We start from the raw sequence: 6,142 nt of genomic DNA, 5'->3' as shown, positions 1-6,142 counted from the left end.
GGATTGTGTACTTGAAGATAAATATTATACCACATACATACACTCGTCCATTCAAATCTATAAATAATGCGTCTATTTTTAGCATTTTCAGTTAATTATTCCAGTTCCGAAGACATGTCTGATGAATGGAAGGAAAGTGTGTATTAAGATATTCGATGAAGACCCTTATCTCTGGAACCTTTATCTGCCCACGATTCTGTGCGATTTGAGTTATTGTGCAATGTTATTGATCGAGAAGGAGCTGCTTTGGATAGATTGGTATATAAAGTTCGATGACGATAGGTGTGTATGTGTGTGTGTGTGTGTGTGTGTGTGTGTGTGTGTGTGTGTGTGTGTGTGTGTGTGTGTGTGTGTGTGTGTGTGTGTTCATATATATATATATATATATATATATATATAATATATATGTTTACATATATATACATACAAATATATACATATATACATATATATAGATATACATATATATAGATGTAAGCATACATATAGATATAGATATAGAGAGAGAATTATATATACTGTATTTTTTAACATATATATATATATATATATTTATGTGTGTGTGTGTGTACATATAGATAAACATCTACATCTAAGTCAAGGTTTCTGATCATGCCACGGCAAAAAAAAAAAAAAAAAAAAAAAAAAAAAAAAAAAAAAAAATCAAGAAAGGGATATTTCTCTTTAAATTATATGTTGCCCCTTGGCAGACAGAATTCGAAAGGTATACGCCCCTTAGGAGAAGCAAAGAAGAAAGCCCGACGTTCAGAGTACGGTTCCACTACCCACTCCAACAGGGACTGTAGAAGTTCCGTTAAAAAATGCCTTAACTGTGGCGGTGCCCATAGGAAATCTGCCAACATCTTCCCTACACGCAAAGAGGCCATGAGAGTCTTCCGGGAGAAAATTAGGGAGAAAGACAAAGAAAAAGAGACAAAAGCATACAGGAAACTGTGCAAGCCATCCCTGCCTGGAAGCCACTTATAAACCAAGTCCGCCAGGACATCAAACACACTAAAACATAGCCTGCAATTCACCTGGCCCTCCCTAATGACCTCTGCAAAGAGATTCTCGTGGTCCTCTATCAGCGGTGGTAGCAACAACCTCCCTGACCTCGACCTCGGGGAATCTGACTCTTGGGGTATTCCGATCGTTATTAAACACAGACTCAAACGGTTCAGGCCCAGCATGAACAATCACAGCCCCAGGCACCGAAGCCTCAGCCCGTACAGGCCCAGGAAACGGTGCCCCGAATCTATGCAGGCTCAGTCAATGGAGCCTATGGCATCCGGCTCTTCTCTGAAAACCCTTTAAAATACCAGATCTCTGATCGCTATAAAATCGGCCCAGATATCAGAAATAAAAGAATAGAGTGGTTTGTAACTGAAAAGGAGCATACTATCATGGTCACAGTTAAGAGGCTCCATAAACACCACAAGGAGGGCAACGTGTACGTCAAACACGACATAATTGAACCCTCCAAAATATAAAGAAAGCAAATAACGGATACCTCACTGAATAATAACACAACCCCATACGGCACACACATTTCACTCACGCCTCACCATCATACAACACAATCTAATGCACTGGACAACACAAACTGAACACGAAATCATCAACAAGTTTCTCTCAGATCTACTGGAAGTCGAAATAAACACACCACAAGGACCCGTTATACTAGCAACATTACACATCCCACCACGACGACCATATATACCAGAACCTGACACCTTGCAGCTCCTGAGGCACAACAGACCAGTATACATCATACGCAGTAAACGCATTCTTTGGCTACAACCACACAGACACCGTAGGCAGAGAGGCCTCTCATCACTCATACAACAAAGCAGACTCACACGCCTCGATCCACACACACCAACATATATAGCATATAAAACGCCAGCAACACCTGACATACTCTTAGCAAACCACAGAACACAACTACACCACCACATCACAACAGACGGCGTCACATCCAGCGACCACCTTCTGGTCATCCTATCACTCTCAACAAACCCTATCATGGTCCCAACACAACCCGAGAATCCCTCAAACATGCAAACTGGGAGTGCTTCAAACACTTGAAGGCACACGAGTAACTGTGGTACACCGACATACAGACGGCCAGGCAGGGCGACATCCCCAAAACAACATACTTAAACTGTCCCTCACAAAAGAGATATACATCGTCTGAAATTGATTTAAATACAATCCAAGAACACACGATACAGATAAATACAAACACATATTACACACTAAGTTCAAGTAATGAACAAAGCACTGGGAAACACACACGCGAAGGTTATGTCAAAACACGAAAGACCCTAAGAATTTTTGGAGCTCCTTCGAAATGCCCATGGAGTCAAACAAACAGATAACAACATATATATACAACGCACACAGACAGAAGGTTGACTCGGTGGAGTAGACAGAGCTTCTCCGCAGTACAAAGCAAAGCACTATTTTAGGTACACGGCGCAACATTTATAGACAGAATTTCCGCAAAAACTCGACACAGAACATACAGCATGGAACCACTAAACACAAGCATACACTTTTGCCCGCTTCGTGCCCGTCTAGTGGTCGTGGGATCAGCACTGACGAATCATAGACGAATAGTTTTCAAGGACTGAACATCTTACAAATCTGCTACGATTGCCTGTGGTTATGGGAGTGCACTCGTGCAATTGCGTAAGGCGACACGCAAGTCAGAAGACGAACAAGATGGAAATGCGTCTACGGAAAAGTGGAGAGGAAAAAAACAAAATATATGTTACATGTTACAATCATACCAATTATCTCTGTCTATTCTCCATGTTTACTCTCGCTTGATTGTTTCTCACTGATACCACAAATGTCCTGTTTTAACGTATAATCCCTTTCACTGTCAACTCTGATGCTTAGAAATAATAATTCATACACCAGCATTTTTTTTTTTTTTCCCTTTGGTTACTTTTATTCGCCATTACCACCTAATGTTTCTTTGATTATATGCATTTTATGTATCACATGCTCCTTTTTCGTTTCACACCCATTTACAACAGTCAGACCCAGCTGTCAAAGATTTCATTCCCCCCACGAATGCTTTTCATGCCGCTTTATTCCTTTAATCAAACCCCTGTCACTCACATCACCTCACCTCTCATCTCCCCTGCTCTTCTGCCCCTTTCTAGTTTTCATTTCTCTCTCGTCATCCATTCCTTTATGTTTTATGTCATTATTTTTCTCGTTCGGCCAATGGAAGACCCTAACTTTTCTTTATTTAGATGTGTTTTACTTTTGTTTGTAGCAATACAAAAGTAAAATAAAATAAATAATAAAATAAAATTAAAAAGTTAACTAGTTCCATTTCATTAAGTTAACAAGCACATTAATTGTTCCTTGTTAATCTCTTCAAAAATATATAATGTTACTATATTAATTGCCAGCACTGCAGTAAAATCTATAAATATATAAATAACTGATTATTCACTTCCCCGAAAATGCAGACATGACCGAGACATATAAATATGTCAACCATACTTTTTAATCTCTAACTTCCTTAACCAATCGTGGCAAGAATACATGCCATGCCCACTGTAATACAAGTTTATTTATTGTATTTACACATAGATGGCTCTATAAGTTTTAAATCACCAAATAGCCAGTTACTAGAACTACCTGTCTCACCTGTTTACCCTTTTCCTTCACTTTTGGAAAGGGTCTTTTGTATAATTTCATTGTCTAAAATATTTAAATAATAATTTAAATACCATAACATCTATAACAGTACTATCCGTGTCGATAACAATGGTATTAATAACAAAAGCACATTTTCCCGCCACTTCAAGGAATGGTGAAATCAGGATCGATAACTAGGGCCTATTGATAAGCTCCTTGCCGGCTGAGCACATGTGGAGCCATCTGTATGTAACAAAATTCATCAAAAACTACAGGGGACAGAAAAATAAATCCGTGGCGGTTGGGTTTAGTTTCAACACTTTACCTTCTTCCTTCCCCCCCTTTCGATTTCTTCACTTCTTTACTTCTGTTTATATCTTATCTGCATTCAAATGTACATATACAGATAGAGAGAGAAAGAGAGAGAGAGAGAGAGAGAGAGAGAGGAGAGAGGAGAGAGAGAGAGAGAGAGAGAGAGAGAGAGGGAGAGGGAGAGGGAGAGGGAGAGGAGAGAGAGAGAGAGAGAGAGAGAGAGAGAGAGAGAGAGAGAGAGAGAGAGAGTAATGCGTCAGATATGCGAAGCTGAGCCCTACCTGGGCTATGCCTTTGCGGGGAGCCCGGCCAGTGCCGACTAATGCCGACTCGAATGCAGTGTGAGCCAGCAGGTGCTGACTCAACTGAGCTTTGTCCTTACCCTCCGTGGTGCCCAGCCAAGAGACAGTTGAATCTTCTCGCGCCTGGGCGGTAACCGAACCGCCGACCCCTCGATTGAGAGGCCACGCGTTAGCACAGAGAGAGAGAGAGAGAGAGAGAGAGAGAGAGAGAGAGAGAGAGAGAGAGAGAGAGAGAGAGAGAGAGAGAGAGAGAGAGGAGAGAGAGAGAGAGAGGAGAGAGAGAGAGAGGGAGAGAGAAAGATAGAGAGGGGAGAGAGAGAGAGAGAGAGAGAGAGAGAGAGAGAGAGAGAGAGAGAGAGAGAGAGAGAGAGAGAGAGAGAGAGAGAGAGAGAGAGAGGGAGAGAAAGATAGAGAGGGGAGAGGGGAGAGAGAGAGAGAGAGAGAGAGAGAGAGAGAGAGAGAGAGAGAGAGAGAGAGAGAGAGAGAGAGAGAGAGAGAGAGAGAGAGAGAGAGAGAGAGAGAGAGAGAGAGAGAGAGAGAGAGAGAGAGAGAGAGAGAGAGAGAGAGAGAGAGAGAGAGAGAGAGAGAGAGAGAGAGAGAGAGAGAGAGAGAGAGAGAGAGAGAGAGAGGTAGTATATACACTCCTTTCATACGAAATTCCAGATATTTAGCAGTATTGAAAACAGTATGCAAATACCATAGGCAAATAACTTACGTAAAACACAAAATTGGTAACAAAAACGGTTCTCCAGAACACGTCGGAATATTTTTGTTTATATGCGAGTAATTTACTTACTCAAAATAACGAATACACATGACTTAATCTAATGCTTGTAGTGAAAAAGTGAGATAAAATATTTTAAATATGTATTGTTATACGGCAGTTTAGTTTCACAATATTAAAGGGGAAATAAGCTTCCAGGTTTGCTGAAGCAAACATTTATGTAAACACTGATATTGTATAATATTACGATCTTCTATAAGATACTATTAATATTTTCACAAGTATTTGCATGATGGCTGTAAAAAATGAAGGAACGGAGTTTAGACATTAAAATTCAGAATCCTCCTAAGAGTCATTCAACTCACATGTTAAGTAACCACATGTGCTTGATACGTTTACCTTAAAATCTCAGCATATCAGACATATACGGAATAAACTGATATTTCCAAATCATGACAACAAGGCATTTCAAACTCTACTACATTATCTCAGTATGACAATACCTGCTAACAAGCGTTGATATCCTTAACTGGATCGTCGAAACGTTGCTGTCTGCTGTTTCCACGCTGGGCTGCCAGCCACTGCCACCGTAGCTCCATCAGCCACTGAGTCAACAGCATCGTGATACCAATCGTTAACCTCAAATATCACTAGTCTGCATACATCTACATGATAATACTATACCATATGCTTAAATTTATTGATTTAACATTTTAGGGTATTTGTGTAAACCTATAACGTCAGAAGAAAGTGAGGATTTATGTTTACAGTTATATCTCCTGGCGGTGTATGGCATGTAGGGGTTATATGAGTGCGTGTGTGTCTGTGTGTACGGTTAGTCGCCTTGGGGAATGGAGATAGTAAGCAGCCATAACTAATCACACGTGGGAAGGTCATGTCCAGGTTCTTTCTCGTCTACAGAGTTATCAGAGGTTCAGAGTAATTGTCTAGGTAACGAGGAGAAAAAAAATTAAGGGAAACAAAGATAATAAAGTCCGTAAAATACCAATACATAGGCACAAAAAAAAACAACCAGTGGCGGGGATATGGAAAATAATTATATATTATAATCTAACACAGTATAGGGTTGTAAAGGTTGCATATTATGTATTATCTCATGCTTTTCTCCCATTAAAACGAT

The 6,142-nt window shown here is 40.2% G+C and overlaps 1 protein-coding gene across 4 annotated transcripts in view; it reads right to left on the bottom strand.

Annotated features, from left to right (window-relative positions):
• Window positions 1–5,605, bottom strand: part of LOC125040697 (inosine-uridine preferring nucleoside hydrolase-like) — a 15,186-nt gene extending 9,581 nt beyond the window's left edge. The window contains exon 1 of one of the 4 annotated variants that reach the window (XM_047635390.1): window positions 5,505–5,605. The gene's annotated coding sequence lies outside the window, so the exon portion shown is untranslated. The other 3 variants (XM_047635391.1, XM_047635392.1, XM_047635393.1) reach the window with 3 other exon arrangements.
• Between the last annotated feature and the right edge of the window lie 537 nt (window positions 5,606–6,142).

This window comes from Penaeus chinensis, chromosome 29, assembly GCF_019202785.1.
Source record: "Penaeus chinensis breed Huanghai No. 1 chromosome 29, ASM1920278v2, whole genome shotgun sequence".
Taxonomy (NCBI): Eukaryota; Metazoa; Arthropoda; class Malacostraca; order Decapoda; family Penaeidae; genus Penaeus; species Penaeus chinensis.
Note: the sequence above shows the minus strand (reverse complement) of the source record. Positions and strands in the feature narration are given on the sequence as shown.